This window comes from Aedes aegypti, chromosome 2 (assembly GCF_002204515.2).
Source record: "Aedes aegypti strain LVP_AGWG chromosome 2, AaegL5.0 Primary Assembly, whole genome shotgun sequence".
In the NCBI taxonomy this organism is placed as follows: domain Eukaryota; kingdom Metazoa; phylum Arthropoda; class Insecta; order Diptera; family Culicidae; genus Aedes; species Aedes aegypti.
In genome coordinates, this window is record NC_035108.1 from 170,197,251 (window position 1) to 170,221,849 (window position 24,599).

Consider the following 24,599-nt stretch of genomic DNA (forward strand, 5'->3'; position numbering starts at 1 on the left):
CCAGAAAGAGGTCACGCAGCACCGGCAGCGCCTGTGGGGAAGCCAACCAGCGACCTTAGATTTAAGCTTTTCGAATAGGATAAAATCTGTCGATCATCAAATTAAATTAGTTTCACGCACCCATCCGGAAGGGTTGTAGTGCTGTCGCACTTCTGTTGCTCTTGACAAGTTTTGAAAGACATGGAGTGCTGGAGCATCTAGCACGTACAACGCCTAGAAGCTATATGCGACATCTACTTGTCAGTGGCAAAATCGACTAATTTGCGGTGCTATGGTCAACACTTAAGCAGTAACGAGGTCACATGAACAACCCAAGACGAGCGACGATGATGCCGTGTTGTGTGTTGTTATCGTCCACTTCGTACCGGTACTGCCTGCCGTTGCTACTGCCCTCGAATCTTGGCTGACAGAAAGAATCTCATCTCGATCATCATCATTCGTAATTATGTCCGTGTGCGCTCTACAGCTGGTACGCAGCTGGTGATCATGAGGGTTGCTTGCTCTCTCGTTTGCTTGCAGCGTAGTGCAAGAGGAGATCATCGCATCGAGGCATCAATGTGGAAGGAACACACCTTCCTCTTCCCTTCACCCGCACCATGTCGTTCTTCAGTGAGCGCGCGAACGTAACAACAGAAGCTGCGACGCGATCCTTTTTTTGTGCTATGTTTCTCCGCTCACAACAAGGTAAGTATGATACAGATTTAGCGGAGGAGACGACGGCACGGGCGGTGGCGGTTGGCTGGACCATGCCTGACCGCTGCTGGCTGCAACGAACGGGACCATCAAGAAGACCAAGAAGATCGCGGAGCAGTACGCCGAGAAAAGTGACTGAGGCGAAGGTTGTTATTACACTCTCCACCATGACGATGCCGATAAAACCAGCGCAGCACGGCAACGGCCTCGACTACGGACGGGGTCGACGGATTGCGGACGACGAGTGCCCGGGTTTTCGAGAAACAGGTCGACCGCGAACTCGTACACGGACGTCGACCGAGAGCACGAGTTGAAAGGGAGTCAAAGAAAGCACCTCAGCAGTACAACGGTCAGCGCGCGGCGGTGGAGGTGGCGGCGGCGGCGGCGTGGTAGGATGTAAAGAGGAGAAAGAAAACAACAAAACAACATCACGAACGTAGGCACGTAGGAAGGTAGTAGAGAGATGGAGAAGATTTTGCAGGAGAGGCGAAAGCAAATCAACCAGGATGCGGGTGGGGTTGGAGGATGGAGGTGAAGGAGTAGGACGCGCACCAGCGGCAGCAGCAGCAGCAGCAGCAGCAACAACAACATCAGCTCAACGGTGGATGGATCGGTCTTGGACGGGATGGAGATAGATGGATGGTTCGAGGAGATTCTCCGCGCGCCAAGGTTGTCGACCTCTGACTCGCACTTTTGCATTGAATGTGCTAGTTTGGGCCAGGCCAAGGCTTAATGCGGTCGGATGTGGTTTCGGAGAGGCTGTTGCTTTTGGTTTGGGAAGGAAGTTACGGGCCTTTCCGTTTTCCGGTTGGTTTGAGAAGATTTTTGGCAAAAGGGAATTATGACCATTACTGGCTGAGTAGAACATTTCGTACTTGCTGAAGATCAGCACTTCGTTGTCGTAATCTTGCAGAGTGACGTAAGCGTCATTGTAATCTTCAGTACATTTCTGATTGTCATACACAGTGCAATCAGAGACAATCCAGTAGGGCGGCCTAGAACAGGGTATTCCAACTAAGCTTTACAATTCGAAAGAGAAAATTTTGAATTTTATACTCTGTATTCTACTTCTGAACTTCTTCTCCTTTGCTGCTCTCTAAACTGGAAGGGTGACCACCCTTTCTTTGATTTCAACTAACGTTCTTGGGTTTTGTTTTTATTCATTGTCAAATTCGCTTTCCTTAGATATGCGGCCAACTCTTCAAATAACTGTACGTGAAGTACGAAAGATTTGCTAACGATGATGATGGCATCCAGGTAGACGAATACATATAGGACTCGAGCTTGTCGCGCTCAAGGACTTGGCCCATCAACCGGACAAGAGTAGCAGGGCTGTTAACGATGCCAAATGGTAGGCGAGTTAATTGAAACATTCTACAATCGGTATTCTTCTGGCTTTTCTTGGCCAGAGGAATCAAAAGAAAAGCTTCCTTTAGGTCAATGGTCGATAGATACTTTTCCTTCGGAAAGCTACCTAATATGCGACCAGGATGTGGCAGAGGTTAAGCATCCCGCTTGCCAGTAATATGGGTAGATCACTGCCTTACGAGGTAAGATCAACCGTATTGTACTCTTGTTGTATGTGTTCTTGTTAAAACTGATAAGTTATAGTCGGAAGAGTATAAGAGCGTAACAAGTCACTTTGACCCACCTATTTGTCCTAGATGAAGAGGAGGTCGAAGTGGAAAAATGACTCAATCAGAATCTGAGGCTGGATACATTTCATAGGAAAAGTTCTTTCCGAGGTCAAGTGCTTATCTTTAGATATCTAGGAGGTAAACGATTCTGAATTAGTGGAGTAGCGGACCTCCTACATTCTTAAATAAGCTTCGTTTTTCAAGGAAAAAAGGTATATATAGCGGTATCTTTTTCTAAAGATGCTCTGCAAAATGGTAAAGAGTGATAATTGTACAAAAAACGAATACTTCATGATTTCTCAATAATATTGGAATAGAACGACATGCACTATACAAAGGAAACGGGTATACCACAATAGATCAAAGAAAACTGGTCGCAGTGGTTCATTCCAACAGAAAAAAAAAAGCATCTCATAAAGTTCTCTCATTGAGCGTTCTGGCATTTAAACAAATTCGAATCCGTAGATGGCTCCACAGATTCACGACGGCGACTAGATTTGGAGACCAGTTCGAATCTGAATCTGCGATAATACCCATCGAACGTCATCTGCCAACTTCTACCCAGACTTTTGATAGTTTTCTTGGACTCATATTGTTCTTGGACTCGCTAAGAGCGTATCGAATTACCGAATATTTGTCTCGGAATTTCTGCTTTATTGAAATCCTATGATCGATGAGGGTCGTAGAGCTTAACTTATCAGGCATAACAAGGTCCATAAACCCTATCTGGTTATCTGTAGCAAACGTGAAAGCTTACGCTAGCAACATGAGTTTACTTAATTTTCAAACGTTTTGTATTGATTTAGGTCTAAAAATATCTTGATTTTACAAATTAAATGAACCATTTCATCGTCGTTGATTTCAGAACCATTTCAAAATTACAACTCTGCATTTTAGGAATCAGATTTTTATTCAAAACTAGAGTGATCCCGGCAAACTTCGTCTTGCTATCAAGTAGGCTGTTAAAAAACGTCATGAAGTCCCCTGTATAAAATGACCGATTAGTTTTCTCCCGTTTTCCCTTTATTTCGGAGACTTTCCCAAATATTTTCTTCACAAAAACACATCGCCACACAGGCCTTTGCCAAACCGACCAATGAGAATTGGTCTTTTTGATAGGCAATTGTTTTCAAGTTCAAAGTTTGACCTGGCAGGTCATGTCTTAGTATGCTGCAAATATTGATGTTGATAAGAAAAACGAGAAAAGATGCCAATTCTACCATTTTGCAGATTTTTTTCAAACACTGGCTGTGAGAGAGACTAGACTAGACTAGACCTCTCGAATCAAATTCAAGTTTTAGGTGTGTGTTGTTTTAAGTGTACCTTTTAAAGTGCCAGAAAGAAACATTTTGCGTTAAAATCAAAACCCCAGTGAGTTTTTTTTTTGTTGGTAAATGAAACGCTAATTATGTTTCCAACTAGAAAGAGCATGCTTCTCAACTGCTCCAATAAGCAGCACTCTCACAATTTTTAACTATGAGCTTTCTTTGCCATTACTTTTTCCACGAATATCGAAATGGTAAGGATTTGGCAATCATATTTGAAATCGTAAGCCTGCAAATTTTTAAATCCAACGAACACCAGTTCAACGGAAGATCAACTTCGATCGAATTTTCATTTTAAAGATCATTTTCAGCAATAAAATCACTAAGAAAATTTGTGTACTTGAGCCAATCCAGCTCACCTTTGTGCTTAGTCCTATCGATTAGTTAGTTGAATTTGATAATTTAAGAATTGTTAAAAATGATCAGTATCACCCTAATTACGGTATCTTAAAGAATCCACATAAAATCGGACCTATATTTGAACAGCTTTAAAGCCGTGGAAGACCCCACTATTTCGATGTATGAGTTTGAAACATTCATTGTCCTGATGTTCCTAATGTCCAAATATAGGACTATTATCTTTCGCATAGTGCTGTACCTAACGAACAACTTTGCCGAAAACACTTAACTTAATCCATGAGTTTGAAGATATTTAATATGTCTAGAAAACTTATTCAAACAGCCTCAAGCCAGTCAATTTTTGTTGAAATAAAGCATCACCAAGCCCTCAACTCATTAGTCAAATTTACCGAATAAACAAAGTGTCTAGGAATTCAAACTTTTGAGATATACTAGGAGCAAATCCTTTGACATCTCACTATCGCCATGTTTTGGGATAGTTTCGAATTGATGTGTACGTGATGAGAGCAAAGAAACAAAATAAAGAAAATGTAGTCGGGCTCAGAATAGATATCATTTCTAGTACTACATTTGGTCTTTTGATTCGTTACCCAAGTTTGACAGATCGCAGTGCATTTTTCACAAAATTATAGATTCTGATCTATTTTATCATGTGCTATACAATCGTGGGCAATTGCAAGGGACATGAACATCTTTATTTCGTCTTTGATTAGACTACCCTCCATATCTGTAAAAAGTTTGCAAAATATGACAAAATATCTTGAGGTCCAGGTAAAGACGTAATAAAGACCTCCATGTTCTTGAAGTTGCCCAAAACTTTATGGCACATAAGTTTATGGAGCAAAATCTAGAATGCCGTGAAAAGTGTACTGTGATCTGCCAAACATGGGTACCTTTTGCAGAACCAAGGGACCAAATGCAATACTAGAAGTGGTACCCAATTTGAGCCCAGCTACTATGTCTCTATTTGTCTCTGGTCCAGAGATACAAAATCGTTCGTTTCAATTTTGAGATCATAAACAAATTATAGTATGCCATGAATCCAGTCCTTTTTTTTTCCTCACACAGCTTTTTTCATGCTAGTTTGAAGATGTACAATTGGCAGGGACTGAATGCTGTGAAAATTGAGAGTAACTATATCTCACTTATCGCTCTCTGTAACAATCATGATGCGCAACACATCATGAGAGTATGTTTATCTGTCTTCTGCTACAGCTCCGATCATATCGGGAGGATGCACTGTTCATGATAAAACCCATCAAAACAAGCTCCTCACCTGGGCTACAGCATTGTTATCGTATTTTTGAGGATTGCTTATCATGTCAGTAAAATGAAACGCAACTCCCAATGATAAATAGGCAAGAGTAAAGGGATTTTATCATCGTTCTCCTGTGAAAAATGAGAGGATCTCACACGTATCGCTCTCTGTAATTATCATAATATGCAGCACATTTTGAGACTGTTTATCGTATACTGCTACAACTTCGATGAGATCGAGGGGATTGCAGTGCATGATGAAACCCCTCTAATCAACCTCCAAGCCTGGAGGACCCTATTGCCATCGGAAGTCTGGGGATTTTTGATCGTGCCAGTAAAATGAAACACATACCCCCAACGGTAAACAAGCGAGAAAAATTGATTTTATCATCGCTCGCTCTTTGGGGCTCTCGTTCACAGCTCCTATTTATCAGACTTGTTACAACTTGCAATACATTGCCGATCATGGACCGCAACAGATGGGATGTTTCTCTTCGCTTGCTTTGATCGTGCTTCAAAATCAAATGAGAACAAATTCTGCAATGCCTGGTAATTGACAAGGGGGACGATATGTAGCTCTAATCTTTTATGTGATCAAATCAGATTTATTACTAAGTATAATGAAGAAACAGTTTTATTCGCATAGATTAATACCAAATTCCAATAAACGTATAGTTTACCTTAAAACCTTAAAACTACTTATGTAATTCAGAACCTGTGTCACCTGTCACCAAAGCGCATTCGTACAAAATCTTCAACATACGTACTCGAAAGCAGATCACTGTTCCGGAAACGACCCTAGCATATTCCCACGATTGGTTCTCGGATGCACAGCTGCGAAAACTAGAACATACCCCTAAGTCCGCTAGGCAGCTTTTACGGAGGCCTACACATGACAGATGATATGCCTACTTCGGTGCCCAGGCGACAGGAAACTCCCACGCTCGCAGGAATAAAAGACCGGAAGTTCGGGTTCCCACTCAGCACCGGAATCCGAATCTTTCGATCCGAACCGAACGAAAACAAAACACCCGCACAGGCACACACACATACGCGCACGCCTTCACCCTTGGAAGGCGAATGAGCACGTTTAATTTCGGGATGTGCACTTTCAGAACCTCCTTTTTCCTGGAATACCGACCGAAACGAACGTCGACCGCAGCAGAAGCAGCGACAGCCGTTCCTATCCTTGTTTCGCCTTTCAGGCGAACGGATGCAAAATTCCGTTCGCCGTCTCGTTTTGTCGCACCAGCAAAGTGTGCTCTGGTGGCGAGGCGTAGGACGGAGAGGAAGTGTAGGCTACAGTAGGCCTATGCCATGTATCGCACACATTGTACCGGATGGATGGCTAAGTGCGATACGGTTGCATATCTTCCAAGCCAGCCAGCTAGAGCAGTGGTTTTCAACCAGTAGGGAAATTGCGTCTGTTCATAATATTTCTCCATTATATTATGTCATCATAATATTGAAGAAAATATACGGCACTCTACACAAGGAGAGGCCTTCCTAAGTCCAGTGGTTAGAAACTGCGCCTACAAAGCAAAGCTATGCTGAATGTGTCTGGGTTCGATTCGCGGACGGTCCAGGATATTTTCGTACAGGAAATTCCCTCGACTTCCCTGGGAAAGAGCTTGAAAACCACTGTGCTAGCGTCTAAGTTTTTTTATGCTGGTTATGGCAGGATGGGTTGCGGCCACTTCCTTCCACGGTGCAGTGCGGTATGGCACCTCGTCGTCAACGTCTGGGGCGTTTGCTGCGAATCCATCCAACAACACGAGTGTGACGATATAGAGTGGTGTGCCATGCGGAATGAATTTTCATCAATCATTTCGAATGCACCTGCGCATAGACAGCAGAAGTGTCCCACACACTGCTAAATCCTGGGTATGGGAGATACCGACTAGAGATCCACGAACGAGTTTTCGTGTTGGTGGTAGGAAAAATATGGGCGATATCTAAAAAAGGAATTTGCGAGTCGGATTGATTTGCTATATGAAATTTATTTGCTTTGGAAATGTTGATCAAGGGGAGTAATTGGAAGCTGTCAAATTTTCCATAGCTGAACGTTTCTGAGCACAACCGTATTTTTTAGAAATTTAGTTTTAATCGCCAAATTTAACTTTCCTCCATCGACAGACGTATAACATAATGACAGCTCGCTATTTATGAAAAAATAAGTGGTTTTGGTTTATCGTGCCCAGTTTGTTTACAAATTACAAAGGAGGCCATGATTCGGAAGTCTGAAATATTGTCTACACAGTGGTTTGCTAATGGGTAAAAAATACTCATTATCAAATAGCAGTCATATCTGTCATAAAATGGGGGAATTTCACAATCATGAAAAGGGTTAAAAAATACTCATTCTTTGAACTCACAAACAGTGTTAAAAACAGGTGAAAATTCACTCGTTAATGAGTGAAAAATTAGTTGAAATCGAAAAATAATTACTGCGCGACCACCATCAGTTGGCAGAAGAGCCATTTGTTGAGCCATACCATCTTCCAGGACGCCAAGTACTCGCAAGAAAGTATAATTCTGTTGACGAATACCATATTCATATATAAATATTGAAAATTGTATATTAATTATACCTAATTTCTTTCAAATTTCCATATCTTCGATGAAAATAAAAGACGAACTTTAAAAGATGCTGATTACTTAAATTTGTAATCAAAATGGAAATTTCAATAAAAAATGGAATAAATTATTCTTTAATTCTCATATTTTTACTTTACATTGCATTATAGAAAAACGACCAGCAAAATATTGAGTATAATACTCTGAATTTCTGAGACAGTGGTCCTTGAATTTCTCCAGAAATCCAGCCGCACAGAGGTCCAGTTTTGTAAAAAAAAAAATTCTGGCAAAAACCCAATTTCCAAACAAGGTTTTTTTTTTTTGAAAACCAAATTCTACAATATCAAATAGTTAAGCGCAGAGATAAAAATTTCAAGAGAAAATTATTTTTCTTTGTGTTTTGGCGCTAAGTAGATGCACATGACCTAAAACCTTAATTTATGCTTAAAAACTCAATTTTTTCATCTTCATCAAAAATAACAATTTTAGCTTTCATCTTAAGTTTTTTTTTTTCAGGCCGGTAACTTATTTTTACCTAAATTTAGCTTTTTCAGATGCAAATTTATTTTTGTCTGTCGTTAACCATTTGATGTAACAGCTATTATTGTTGGTAAATGAGTAATTAAAATAATAAAAGGACAGCTTCTTCATATCATGCAAATCACTTCCCGCAATTCCCCACGGAGATAGCTTGCCCAACTGATCTTTCAAGTCTAATGAATAGAGTAAAAAAGAATGCTCTTGCTTAAGTTTGCATAAACATTCATTTTGTGAAGAAGTTGAGAGCCTCAATGTATGGAAAACCTAAATTTTGTTAGAATTTTGTTCTATGAAAACCAAAAAAGGGTGAAAATGCCCAAAGCAGGATCTGCTAATCTGAAACATGTTCTACAACACTTGTTAAGATCAAAACATATCAAATATTGAGAATGCGTAATTTTTGCCATGCGTTTTTGAATCTGGACCACTCCGACCCGTTAATTCTTCCAAAACTTTCACTGGTATTTTCTTCATGATTTGGATGAAAGACTTTTTCAAGATTGTTCCCAAGATTTCTCCAGGAATTTTTCCAGTTTTTTTCGCAGAAATTCTTACAGAAATAATCCTGACAGTTCTTCATAGAAACATTGATTGTTTCCCCAAAAGATTTTTTCTTACGTTTACTCTAACATTTTTGTTTAGGGGTTCTTCAAAATTGTAACTAAATTCAGTGATTTTTTCAGAAATTCTTCCGAGAATCACCCAGAAAAGTGCATATCAAGAAGAAGTCATTTAGCATTATTTTGTAAATTATTGAAAACATAAAACAAACTTGTTTAGAAAGCGTTCTTGAAGGAAACCGTCAAGTAATTTCGAGAAATATTTGATGAGATTCTGCAAAAGAGAGCTGTTACAAGGATGGTTGAAAAAACTTCTGAAAGTTTGAGAGAATCTACGACGATTTTCTAAATACATTGTTAGAATTAAAACTGAAAAAAAAACCAACAGATACCATAGAAACAGTTTCAAGATTACTAGAATAATCGGTGTAAAAATTCCTGGGCGAATTCTCGTAGACTTTCCTGAAGGTTTTGTGGAAGAAATTTGTAAAATTAATTCAGGAATCGATTAAATAAGCTCTAGAGGAATTTCTGGCTTGAAACATAAGAAAATTCCTGAGAGAAGCTCTGCATTGAGAAATCTATGTATGAATAGATGTCTGAAACTTGCAGGACTTACGCTAGGATTCTTTGCAAGCATCCTTCCACGATTTTTTCTGCAAACATGAGATTTTTTTCAGATCCCATGCAGTAAGTTTTTCATAAGTGCTCCTACAGTAGTTCCTACAGGTTTTCCGATACCAAAACCACAAGAAATTATTTGGAACACTCCCATTAGTAAAAAAAAGGATGCTCCAGAGATATAAGTACCGTAAAATCTGGCGAAATTGATCACTGTGCCACACGATTACATTTTTTGCAAATCGAGTGTCAATATCAATGTAACTTAAGCTACATGAGCAATGACTGTCCATACATTATCGATTTAAAGTGTGTGAAGTTTCCTTCGTCAATAAATGATCATACTGAGTTCAAATTACTGATTGTCTTGTTAAACATGGTAGAGCAAGACAGTCACAACATTTTAGTACTAAACATGGATCTACACACTAGTGACAGCTGGAAAAGTTCAATTAGATGTCCAAAAAAGATCCTCAACAGAGATTCGGTCATCGGAAAACACACAATTCCCTATAAGACATTTAGAAATTCTATAAGCAATTTCTTACGTTTAGGAGTTAAGCGTAGAATTGGTGACATTTAGCTATGGAATATATTCATAAATATTGAAATAGTTATTCAGCAACATATTTGGATTCGTGAACCCAAAATTCAGCATGAACACACTTGGAAAAACCTAACGACTCCGGTAATGAGTTCAGCAAACAAATGAATTAGCGATCAATCAGTAATTTGGATCAGAAGGACCAACTGTCAAAATCGCTGACTGATCGATAAATTTTACTGAAGCAAAGAAGCCTGCAATGTGATTCAATTTACCGTAAATCTGGAATTTTCAATTGTCAAAATGTGCCGTTTCAGATATTACCGTATATCGATATCTGGATAGCTGCAGTCAAAAAGAGCATTTTCTGGTAAAAAATCTTTCTTGTTTTTGTGGTCATTGAAATGACGGTGCAGTCCGGTAACATAAATTGGTAGTCGCAACCGACAGGAAAAAAATACAACGATGATCGATCGTCTGCAAAACATGTATTTTATATGAGAAACTTGTATTACTTTCGAAAAATTCGCTCCATTCTTCTCGCATATTTGTTTCAACACTTGCTCCATTTTATTGAGCACTTAAAATACTTAATTTGCAGAAACCAACTTTTTCACGACAGGATTCACAGCCAGATGAAAACAAACGATCATGGCAGATTTGACAGTTCGTGTTGCTACGTCACCGAGTTCATAGGGCTTTGTTTATGGAACAGTCAGCTTTATATTTCATCGACATCACCGTATTCGTCAAATCATTGTAGAATTAATGACATTCGGAAATTTTAATTACTGTCTTCGGTGAACATGCTGTTATATACTGAAATATCTGTATTTTATTTAATCACTAATGCAAATCGGTTAAAAAACAGTCATCGGAGGTCTGTTTTAGTATGTACGCTTGGAAAACTGTGCAAAATGATTAATTTATCGCGATATTACGGTACTTTGAGAGTTGCTCATATAAGAAAGGAGCCTTATTTCGTATCAAACCGACTTATACAGGCCTTCTCACAAGACGTTCTAAATCAGCTGATCGGGAAGCTTTTTGACAGTTCTTCTATGGAAATGACAGCCTCGTGTTTGCACCGGTCCTCTACCGATGCATAAACGGACCTGTCACATGAAAAGGCCTATTATGGATTAGAACACTACAAAAGCAATCTGTAGATGAATGGTATGTTAGTGAAAGCATAAAATGTGGCGTTTCTTTCGCCTTATCTTTGACTCGTAACAATTCAAGGGTGTACTAGAATAAAAACGTAAGTAACATTATTGATTTCTCTTCCGTAAATAAAGGTGACAAGATGAAAGTTTGTTTGTATTTTTCATCTCTGGACGTAACTTTGCCTCGCTGCCAAGCGGTTTGTAGTGAAAAATGCTAACAAACTTGTATATCGTCACTTTTATTCACAAAAAAGAGGATCGACAAAGAGAAATCGATAATGCGACTTACGCCCTTATTCTAGCACAAACTTGTTACTATGGTATGGTTCATTATAATTTATTGCGAAGTTCTCGAGATTAATAGAGTATGTAGGAATAATGTTTTTGTGTAACAGCCAGTCTATGTGATAAGAAATTTTGTATATAATCCAGCGCTGATCCATAACTGTGTTGTGACTCATATCCTTTGCCGTGGCATCATATCCTTATCTGAAGCAGAACTTTTTCAATGTCCTATGACTACTTCCACAATGCGCATTCACACTTTTTCAGTATTGGGTTGCTTCTTTTCTTCAAGTTTACTAACTGAGCTAAGTGAAGCCTCAACATATATTAAGAAATGGAAACAGTTGTTTGCAGTTCTAGAACACTTTCGTGTATTTCTGCCGACAGAATCTCCCAACGCTAGATTGGCTCCGTTGACAAATGACTCGTCGAATAAGCAATTAAATTTAAATTCGTTCGAATTCAATCAATGAGTAGGTCACCATCGAAGTCAGATTTGATATTCATTCACCACCAGCACCACACACAATTAGAATACACACCCGAAAGAGATCAATTACCGCTGATCGCGCAGCACAGAACGAGCACAGCTTCAAATCACCCCTAAATATCACACTAAACACGGCTTCTAGCGAGACCGACCTACATTCATTCATAAAACACATCAAACTACGTTGACCGGTGTTATTCATTCAGCATAACATCGCGATAGACAAACGCCCGAGCCATCCGCCACGAAATACAGTATGGACACATATGCTGCCTCTGCCGCTCTGCTACACCCAACCCAACATCCCACACGCTTGCCACAGAGCATACCTACTCGGACTACCACCACATAAAGCCGCACAGGAAGTCATGTTGGTTGAAGTGCTTTCCGACCGAACCGAACCGAAACCGAAACGGGCGCGCGCGTTCACCACCACCCAGACAACGGCTGCACCGCAGCGCAAATAGGCGACACAGTGCCACACTGTATGAGTGAGTGGAGGGAACGATGCAATCAGTGCCCGCCCGGATAAAAACGTATCATTCAGTGAATGGAATAAACCATTAATGTACAATATAACGTATTGGATACAATACAGCGTATTGTAATTGAATGTCGAAGCAATATTATTCTTGTTTGGATAAACAATTCAAAAACAATATAATATATTGTAACAGAACATTGTATTGTTTTTAATTGGTTTTATACCTTACAATTTTGGTCAAATTCCTATTTTCGAGTAAAACAACTGTTGCTTTTTTCTATGTAGCTTTGCTGAAAGAAATAAACAAAACAAGTTCAGAAAGCAAGAAATGTTGGGTGAAAAATATTCAAAAAGTAAAAATAAGTAGTTTTTTAGAAGTCACTTGACATTAGCTGTAACGACGAATGCAATCATGATACAGTTCGTTGAATTGTTTTTGTATTGTACTACAATACACGAATTGCTAATCAAGACAATACATGAACAATATATCGTATTGTATTTTCAAAATGTTTGTATGAGAAAATATCTATATTTGTATTGTTACGATACTTAACCACCCATACATTATATTGCCAAAATCTCATATACAATACAGTGAACTGTTCAAAACAATATATTGTACTGTAATTGTATTGTCATTGTACAATATACTGTATTGTATTTCCAATATATTGAATGGTACTGTTGCAATACGTTATATTGTTTTTGTATTGTATTTTTTATCCGGGCGACTCGGAGCGGAAACATTAATTTCATTCAGTAGAGAATGTGATCGATCACCAACACAGGGGAGCGCGTGGGCAGTTAGCAGGCGCTGCCCTATTAGCTCCCATGCTTGAACGGAACCGCACGCTAGCCGAATGTCGAATCCTGGCGGGTGTAAACATCGATTCCGAGTCGAAATGCTCAGATCCGAAAATCTCGTCAAAATTGGACCAAACAGCGCCGGACCATTCAGCAAATTCCGTGTGATGAAATGCCAGCACACCAACACATGGACCCGAGTCTCGGTCGCTCATGGCCCATCGGCGATTTTATTTCTTTAATGAATACCACCATAGACATGCGGCGCGCGGAACGCTGCTGTACTGAATGGGAGTCGTTGCGCTTCAGCCTTCGGATGTGCCGCACGGTGGTGTTTGTTGGATTGCACGAGAGTGTGTATAGAGAGCTCTGGCTGACCCAGTCCTTTCGCCCACTCGCCTCAGCAGCGCCTTCGTTGTTGGCGTTCGTCCTTTACCTCACCTAACGTTTCACACAATCGCTCACAGCATCCGCCCGCGCTCGCGATCACTTCTCCTTCGAGATGTTCAGAAACTGTAGCGCAGTGAACGGTCCGAGACGACAACGACGTGGAATGGAAGTCTCTTATTATAATCCCCCCCCCCAATTCCCGGCACAGCCCGTGCAGCCGGGACGCAACGCTCCTCGCAGTGAGGCGAGAGATGTAGGCATAGCATATTCGGCTACTGCAGTTAACTTGTGCCGCCCGCCAGCCAGCATCCAGCGAAACGACCGAGATGGTTTAGGTCCGCTGCCTGTTGGGCGGACGTGGCGCGGTCCGGACGGTGCGTGTAGGTAGGAAGGTGGGTACGCGAAGAGTGAAAGATCTCGTGTGCGATGAAGCGATTTATTTTTAACTCACTTTCGAACTTGTGCGCTCTCGGTCTGTATACACAACACAAAAAGCGAACCTCGTCGTGTGTAGTGGAGGCAAGAGGTTGGCGACGACGGTCGGCGGGCATTGATTTTTATTCCTGTCGAAGAACGCCCCAATATGCATAAAAAGATGCGGGGAGGGGGGATGACTGAGGTTCAAAAAGTAAACATAATCAAAGAGACTAGGCTTCTGATGCTTCACCATTCTCACTCACAGGGAACGATTGTGTGCAGTGGCACACAAAAGGGTATTTCTCAAAAGCAAGTTCTGCGTCAACGCCAACGCCAAACAGCTAAAGCATAGGCTGACGACGAAGGCGTTGTTGGATGATGCTGCTCGATAGGTTTCGATCCCCGCACGTGGTGTGCTATTGCTTGTGGGGTTTAGACGGAACGAATGGGCCCGCACGTGGCATCCCGTTTGGTGCGAAGCCTTTGGAAATTTTGTAGAACTCACACTGAAGGCTCGTGTCGGCTTAATTTGCTTCGACAATGTAGGCACAATGATACAAAGTAACAGCCTAATTCAGGGAAGCATAGCTGAATCGAACGAGTTTGACGAAAACCAGGTTCTGGTTTAGGGCAGAAATTCCAATGTAATGTAATTTCAATTTAGTTGTAATTTGTATGTTTGATATTTATAATTGAAGTTCAAATTCTGGAAATGCCCAAACAAAGTAGTACTTTGAAAATTCATTATTTCTAACTGATCGATGGTATCCGACCTAGAACAACAGAAATATACAATTTCCCCACTGCTTATTTTTGGGCATTTCATCACGCTTAAATAGACTTTTCTTTCCATAATCTATCACACGAATATGTCATGTCAATCCTTCCTAATAAATCTAGACGAGCATGTAAACGGGGACCCAAGCAGCCGTAGCAGTAAACATGCAGCTAATTAGCATGACCAAGCTGAGGGTCATGGAATCGAATCCCACCGATTGACATTTTTTTCGAGTTGGAAATTTACTCGACTTCCCAGGACATGAAGTATCTACGTATCATCCCCTCAATATACCATTTTTGCGGTCAATTCTCGCGTATTTTTTTAAAAGGACCTATCAAACATTGAGAGGCTTGTTTACTTTCTCTTTAATCATCAACCCAACATCAACCTCTTATGCTGCGTTTTTTTTTATACAAAACGGCTAGCCAATGGCATTGTCTTTCGATCTATAGAAAAAAAAACTTCCCAAATGCTTGAGAATTGCACTGTTGCAATCAAAAGAGAGCGAGATAGGAGAGTATCTCTCATTGCTTTAGTAATGTTCAGCGAGAATTCTCGATTACTTTTTCAAATCTACGTAGGTAACTTTCATATGGTTTTGAGAAAGTCAATTAGAAAGAATCACAACCTGTTTTCTAAAACTGTTTTGAGATTAATCCCTTTTCTAACATTTTTTTTATCTATTGTTTTGAATTAGATTGAAAAACTGGTAAAATTATCGAATAAACCCTTTTGCTTTGTGCTGCTCGCATACACCTTGATGGTTCGTCGATATCATACCTTGATTGATACATACACCTTGCTTGATGCGTCGGTTTGACAGTTCGTTTTTCATATGCGTCACGTCATATACACCAGTATTGTTTTGTAGTTGCACATACACCGGTTTGCAAATTCCCATAAAACTTAAGAAAGTTAGTCATTTCGTCAGTTTTTACGTTCAACTATACAACGAATATTGTTTCCAATTTAATCTTAACTAACAGGAGCACCTGACGGAACCGTGAATAAGAAAAGTAGATGGAGAACAGTTTTTGTGAGAAATTTGGTAAGAAATATTGTCTAGAACCGAATATTGATGGTGTTCCACATCAGTTTGCCGACGCGTCAGCTAGCTGCAGCTGTGGAAATCCGAATTTCTCGGTTTCCAACATGTTTAGTGATTCCCAAACAGTATGACGTATCTGCTGATTAAAATTTTATGTATTGATTCTGCATATAGGTCGCTTTACTATGAGCATATGTACGGTGTATGTGCTAGAATGTAAAATGTTGACAGTTGAGTCGCTCTAGAAACGTAGGGTGTATGTAGTCAAATTAAAACACTGAGTAAAGTGCACATAGGGCAGAATTGAAATTTATTTCAAAAAAAGCGAAAAATTGTTTTAGGAATACTTTTGTAGGCTCAATATGTAGATTACGCGTTTGTCAAGCCCATGCAAAGCAAATCTCGATTTGTTTATTTTTGCAGATACGTCGGATTGAAGAATTATGCTTGAATTAAACGTTCTAAAAGTGAAAAATCGAGCTGGTTTAGAGCGGAACGTGAAGAATTTCGTCTGCAAAACACGTAGGATTGAGTAAGTAAGTAAGTAAGTTTGTTAACATTTCTGACTTGAGTCTGTTTGAATAAGTTTTCTAGAATTGTCAAAGAAAGTTTTCAGTTAATAACTGAGGAAGTTCTCTAAAGAATACTAAGAGAAGCCGGTTCTGCCTCTGTAAGGACGTAACGCCAGAGAAGAAGATAAGAAACTGAAATCCAATCCAAATCCAATCCAAATCCAATCCAAATCCAATCCAATCCCAATCCAATCCAAATCCAATCCAAATCCAATTCAAATCCAATCCAAATCCAATCCAAATCCAATCCAAATCCAATCCAAATCCAATCCAAATCCAATCCAAATCCAATCCAAATCCAATCCAAATCCAATCCAAATCCAATCCAAATCCAATCCAAATCCAATCCAAATCCAATCCAAATCCAATCCAAATCCAATCCAAATCCAATCCAAATCCAATCCAAATCCAATCCAAATCCAATCCAAATCCAATCCAATCCAATCAATCCAATCCAATCCAATCCAAATCCAATCCAAATCCAATCCAAATCCAATCCAAATCCAATCCAAATCCAATCCAAATCCAATCCAAATCCAATCCAAATCCAATCCAAATCCAATCCAAATCCAATCCAAATCCAATCCAAATCCAATCCAAATCCAATCCAAATTCAATCCAAAACCAATCCAAATCCAATCCAAATCCAATCCAAATCCAATCCAAACCCAATCCAAATCCAATCGAAATCCAATCGAAATCCAATCCAAATCCACATCCAATCGAAATCCAAATTCTAACTAAATTTCAATCAAAATTCAATTGAATAACAGTCTAATTCCAATCCAAATTAAACTGAAATTCAATACCAATCCATTTCTAACTTAACCTCAATCCTATCCAAATCCTTTTAAAATCCGATTCAATCACAATCTAATTCCAAACCAATCCAAATCCAGAGTAAAATCTAGCTCTGGCAATACCACAGTCACTGGAAGCAGCATCACAGTTTATCCGACCGGAGAAACACATTGCATTAGTGACTTCCGGTTTACTTCGACTGCCGTTGCCGGTTGCATTCCGCCTACGCCTGCTGTGCTCGCTGCTCACTGTAAGAACCTCCCGAACATTCTATCTTTACCTTCTTCGTCAGTTGCGTCGTAGAGTCACTAGTAAATCACGTGATTTTTTTTGGAAACGATAAATTACAAGGTTTTTTGTTATGAATGGACCATCAGTGTAACTCTTTAAGGGCAGTCTAGCGATAACGTAAAAATGGCAATTTCATGTATAGGCCTAATAATTTGACAGGTCCGTCTATGCATTTGTTTACATAGGTGAAGGACCGGTGCATACACGAGGCTGTCATTTCCAACTGTCAAAGTGTTTCAAGATCGGCTGATTTTAAGACCAAATGTCAAAAAGGAAAAAGCAGTTTTCGCCTTTGAAATCAACAAATTAAAAAAACTAAAAACACCGCTTTTTTATTTTTGCAATACAAAAACAGCTGTGAGTTTTTATATTTTTAGATTTGTCGATTTTCACGACGAATACTACTTTTTCAGTTTTGATATTTGCTCCGTTTTTATTTGGGCCTTAAACGTTTCGTGAAAAAGCCTATATAAGTTTTGAGAATTTTCAATATGGTCCTAAAGCCCTGTCCCAATTTTAAAACCAAACATTTATGTTTGGCCAGCAACACTCTAATTTCAAATGTTTGTCGCTGGTTTAAGTTCAAAAAACATTTAGTTCGGTTTTTTTAAGATAGGTCACATCCTTAGGTTTAACTCTAATTTTGGATGTATTTTGTTTACCGTGTCTATTATGAAATGTCAGATAGGAACAATCCCAGTGTTAAAAAGCAAAACCCATGTGGCGTTCTTGTCGAGTAAGTGAACGTCAAACATGCTCGAAAGTGTCAAAGTTCAAATTTGAACCACTTTTCAAAATTCAAGTTTACTTTTTTTAAGTTTTAAGTTTACACGTTACTTAATAAAAACAAGATTTAAATAAGAGTGGCGTCAATGTCAACATTGGAACAACGGTGAACTGTAATTTCCATACGAATCCACTTTACAATTGAGCAGGAGACTTGTCAAAATTGCAGCATGACGTCACTCTTGTTTATAGGCACTCCAATTTAAGTATTTACAAATTATGACGGAATAGTAACGCGTAACCAATCGGATCGGAGCCAACCGAGCATCCCAGGAGGAGGTGCTTGAATCGGTGGGCAGTATTGTGACCGTAGATATATTCATATCAAAGAAGAATAAGAAATAACCCGCATTAGAGGACAACTTAACAGCACTTTATTGGTTTTAAAACAACGTGCAGCTCAAAAATATTCGCCGAAATTTGACCTCAAAGAAACTCATTTGTTGATCGAGAATAAATATTATTTTATCATTATTCAAACCAGAAAGTTACGTTCTGCTCAGTTGCCAGCGGTTTTAGTGAGATTATCACGTTGCCAGTTCTTAATTTTCTATTCACCAGACTGTGAAATGAGTGACTGCTGTCAGAACTGTCACAATATTGCTTTTGTTTGCTGTTAGAATTAAAAATAAATAGAATTGCTGTCCAGAATTCACTTCCTTGTTGGACTGAAGTTGACCGAAACCTCAAATGACATCAAACAAACATCGATACGTTTTCATTCGGAGGAAATCGACTTGTGTAAGATTGATCATGCATCGGTGTTCGTGGAACATTGCTTGTAAACCTCTATTGAAGTGAGTTTCATCATCCTGGGACCATTCGTATCTGACCATGCAAACATCCACAACCGGAATTCGTAAACGCAGATACATAACCTACTTCGTCGGATGCGTAGCTAAACGTTGTCCGCTAATTACAGTGACTACCAACCACCTGCAGTGGTGTGAATATACAAACATTTGTGCGCTTTGTTGTGTGCATTGTTTTTGTAGACGAACAGACGTAACACTGAAGAAATTTCCATCGCCTATTTATTCAGCGATCATTTTGAATTTGATATGTTTTAATTCTCACGCCCAGAGGCGCCCGCATCGTTTCCATTCGTATTTGACGTTTCACACTATCGCCATCTGCAGGTCATGTTGCACAAAACAGTACTTAGTGCAACATGCTCTCCAGATTACGGCTGTTTGTCTGTGGATCAACCGTCATAATCACTTGCAAGAGCATATGAGCGGAATGTGCAAGCCGATCGCAAAACAAACGCGGATGTTGTCGGAAATTAATGGACGTGATTCAGTTAATTATCGGCGATCGGCGATCCTCTAAGCTTAAATAGGCGCTGAACTGAACGCACGTACAAAACGGGTGGCGTGGCGGCGCTAGTATCGGTCGCCAAATGTGTGCGAGCTTATGTTTGTGTGTTTCTCGCTTGGGGCTCTTTGGCTGTTGCTATCGGGAACGAAAAGGTGGAGACTCTAGAAAGTTTACCTTTCGAAAACGCTGAGCAGGTCAGCGGGGCACCGGAAGGCTATTAACCATCATCATCATCTTCTTTTCGGATCCATCAAATTTAACCTTCGATGGCAACAGTGGACGCTTCAGAAACTGTGATTAGGATTCAACGAATTTCAGGGAAAAGCGTTGGAATGTAACATCAATAGAGCATCCCTACCTTTTCGAAACACTTCATCCTAAAGCCCTGTTCCAATTTTATCACCAAATGCTTAGTTTTAGGCCAAAAACACATGTTTACTCAGTTTTTAAATGTTTTTTATTGGTTTACGTTCAACAAACATCTTTTTTCTAATTTTGAGATTTTGCCAGACCCCTAATTCGAATTTTGGATGTATTTTGTTTTCCGCGTCCCTTCCAAAATGTCAGATAGGAACAACCCCTATGTTAAAAAGTTGAATCCATGTGGCGTTTTTGTCGACTAAGTGAACGTCAAACATGATCAAAAGTGTCAAAGTTCAAAATTCAAAGTTTAAAATTAGAATTAAAATCAAGATTATATTAAAAAAATTAGACCCTATTAGACACTTTCCGCAATGTATTAGCTATCTGTCAATCCAGGTATGTAATCACTAGCCAACTAATTCGCCTTTTTGAGCTTATAGTGCTATTTAACTACTTACATGTCCTATACCAGCCGTACGATAGCTCCATAAGCACAAAAAGGCAAATGTCAGGCTATTTTGTCCTGAGACTCTAATGAAGTTGGTTTTGGTACATTTGATACCTTACAGTGACATCTAAATAAATCCGGATTACTTATCAGTGACCGACTCGAAACCCAAAGGAAAACCGGTAGAAATGCTCCTATTTAGGAAAACAGCACTTCCTTCGCCCGTATTGTTAACCTTGAGCACATTCTTCCCAAAGCCGGAGGAGCGCGAGTGCGCGAGACACACTCCTAGACTCTCGCGCGCGCGCTTCGTTTCGCATTGCTGGCGCAAAATTTTGATTAGAGAGATTGAGAAATTAAAGTTGTTTATGTTTATTTTTCTGGGAGCTATTTTAAGAAAACCAGCCAAAGGGGGAAAGAATCGTTGACCTTCTGATCCGTTCGGCGCGTTCGGCGGCTCCGAGAGATTGTGTTTGCGTTTTGCGTACGCTTCTGGATCATACTTTCTGGGATTTGACTGACGCAATTCCGCAAAGCACTACGACGACGATGGCAGCGCGCGACTTTTGTTGATTCGTTCTCTAGAAAGCAATTTGGCGCCCAAGTCCAGATTTTTCCAGTTAACGGTATGAGGCAAATCGAAAAGTGATTATGATGATTGTCAGTTGCAAAATTGTAGTCAAAAATTTGACCCAAGTAACAAGGGGTCATTTACAAATTACGTCACGCTCTAAGGGGGGGAGGGGGTCTAGCCAAGCGTGACAAGCCTTACCATTTTTTCGGAGGAGTCATACAAAAAGTGTGACAAAAGGGGGGGGGAGGTTGTCGAAAAAGTTGAAATTTAGCGTGACATAATTTGTGTACCATCCCCAACTTGCCCGAAAAATTAACCTTTTTTGGGATTATAGGGCAATTATAAGGCCAATATAGGGCACGTGAGCTTAAAAATAGCACTATATGCTGAAAAAAGCGAATTAAAGTGCTATTTGGTTAAGTATTAGTAGTATTATTAAAACTCCTAGCAAAAATTACTAAACTTTTTTAAGGTTTAGATGTTGACATTTTAGTCAATTTATATATGTTTTCACAAAAATGATATGGGATAGATCATTTCCATTCAAAAGAAACATGTTTAAGCTTGGAAAAATGTACGTTATAGCTTTTAAATAAGATTAACACTCGACTCGTAAAGCTTACTGCAAATTTGAAGGAGAGAGAAAGGCATTTGTTGATTATCTCTCATCCAAAAATCGTCTTCGCATTCATCGTCGTCTTTGGCAGAGGCGAAACGTCGTCGTCGTGGGTCAATTTTCTTACGCTATGTGCTTTCGAACCCCACATTTCGCTGCTGCTGATAAGGACAAACGTAACCGGCGCGTAACCAGCAACCAGTGCAAACAACATGACACACATTTCATTCCATTTCCTTTCGAGATCTCCATACAGTCAGTCTTGGTCCCGCACAGTGGTTCTCTTTTATGCGATAAAGCGGACATAAATCATCTTATACGATATTTGATAGAACATACCATACGAAATTGCCAAAACAATTATGTTTTGACATGTAATCTTTGTACTTCAAATAGGGTCCTAAAGTCTTGTTCCAATTTTAGTAAAAAAACGCTTAAGTTTAGGCCAGAAACATATGCTTGCTCAATTTTGGCATGTTTTTCGTTGGTTTAAGTCCTAAAACCACGTTTTCCGGTTTTTTAGATTGAGTCACACCCCTTGCTTTAAACTCAAACTTTTGATGTATTTTGTTTTCCGTGTCTATTCTGAAAATTTAGATACGAACAACCTAGTGTTAAAAAGTAAAACCGCTGTGAAGCTTTTGGCGACTAAATGAACGTTCCATTTCTTTAAATCAAAGTTCAAATATTTTTCATTTCCATATGTTTTTGAGGTTCAATGAGGTTCTAATTATTTTTAAAAATATTGTTTTTATTAAATAACACGATAGAACATGTTCTTGCTACTACTTTGGCAAATTTTTTTCACTCAAATAACGACTAAGTATGTCGTTATTTGAGTGAAAAAAATTTGCCAAAGTAGTAGCAAGAACATGTTCTATCGTGTTATTTAATAAAAACAATATTTTTAAAAATAATTAGAACCTCATTGAACCTCAAAAACATATGGAAATGAAAAATATAAGTTTTTTTTTTAGTTTTGGCCTATTGGGCGCTACCACTGTGCGCCGCAGCAACTGAGCTAGCAAACAGGCACGCAAATGCTAACAAGCGCACCCCAGAGTGCTATGGCGGGAGACCGCCTGCTGAGCTATCAATAGAGCGGAAGCTACCACTTCCGGTCGACGTCCATCAACATCGCCATCGTAGTAGTCGTCGTCGTCGTCTTGAAGGTTTATGACCATCACCACACAGCAGTGCGCTCTAGTTCTGAGTGGATCATAATCAATACCGACGCCTGACCGGTCTTATCAAGACGAAAGTTATCTCTCTGTCTCTCTCTCTCACTCTTCCTCTCGTACACGGTACTGACTTTCTATCATGCATAAATAGGTGAGTGTCGCACACCATCGCATTGCACCGACAAACGAACGAGATGAGAGTCGTCACGTTGCTGGTGTGGAATTTTAAAATTTGAATTTCCGCTCCGTATGTAGGCTTATAGCTCGGTGTAGTTCGTGAAATGTGTGTGGCCGTGGTAGTCACTTATTGTTTGTTTCCTGTTTCATAATAACCAGCTGATAAATTGGACTTAAATGATTGCTTTGTGATGCGTTATGCTATTTCTTTTAATTTTCCAGTGTACAATGGTATGCCTTTCGAGCTGTATTCCTGGATATAAAATATTTTACAGAAAACAATATAATGAATAATAACATTACTATTTAAAACACTTTTGTAAATTTCTACCATACGTCCATACGTTTCGATCTACTTTGTCGCAAGCGCTTTGATTCGTCGTATAGAACTTAAAATATTCCACTTCGACGGATATTCAGACTTACCTACAATATTGATTCATTTTCCAAGTGTAATTATGTGAAAACTGTTAAGGTTCGTCGACTTGTACACTAAAAATGCAATGAAACTGCCGTATTTCGATAAATAACTTCAGTTTAATTACCCACCTTGCACTTTTTCGCCGAAAATGTAAGACGAAGACGCACCGAGGGTAATGTGATTGACGATCAACTGAGCCTCGCCACATAACGGTTCATATTTCTTACTGCCCGTCTGTGTGACATACTTCACCTGGTACAGAAGGATTTCATTCCAATCCAATCGCCGTAAAACTTATATATTTCAGCAAATTTTAAGACATTCCCTCAATGATCGCTTTTAATTGAGAACGTAAACAAAGTTTTCAATCCGTCGGACTGAGAAAAAAATTGTGCGCATCAATGTGTGCGTGATGTTCGGCATGGAAAATGGTTTCTTTAGTTGTTGTGTTTCGTTGCACTGTGAGCAGCTGTCATGATTGTTTGGTCAAAAGGAAATTTGCTTATATGTTTGAGCTGTATTTTGATAGCTCCAATGAATATTAAAGTAAATCTATTAATTTCATCATGCTGAAGAATAGGAGAAGATGCCCGCAGATCTAGATATTCTAGTAAAACATTTAATTGTAACGCTGAATTGTTGTATTTTGACTATTTACTATATCACAGTGAGTCGTTAGCTGTAAGACGAATCAAAACTGATTGAGATCGAAATGAAAATATATACGACGAATATAGGCAACGGTAAGATTTCATTGCATTAATTCCAATAAACGATTAAGATTTATTACAACCTTATTGCACAGTGCGAGGGCCGTTTCGGGAAAGAATTGGTTGGCATCGAATTGTATCAGAATCATTCACTGCAATACTGGAAAAATTGTAGGTTCTCACTGATCATAGCTCAATACGATGGATGTTAGCACATCACACTAACTGATGTCATGCGCATTTATCATTTCATCACATTTACACACCTTCATCTAGCTATAAAACCCACCCATTGAAAAAAAAATAATTGCATTAGAAGCACTCTTTTGAAAAGTTTGTCGGAATTGATAAATTCAA

General features: G+C 39.4%; 1 protein-coding gene across 2 annotated transcripts in view; it reads right to left on the reverse strand.

Moving 5' to 3' along the window:
- The window catches only part of LOC5564563 (protein sprouty), a 58,250-nt gene that overhangs the window by 17,066 nt on the left and 16,585 nt on the right, over positions 1-24,599 (reverse strand). The window contains exon 1 of one of the 2 annotated variants that reach the window (XM_021843130.1): positions 12,108-12,225. The exons of the other annotated variant lie outside the window; for it this stretch is intronic. The gene's annotated coding sequence lies outside the window, so the exon portion shown is untranslated. Of the gene's footprint in view, positions 1-12,107; positions 12,226-24,599 lie in introns of those variants that run through there. 2 annotated transcript variants of the gene reach the window in all.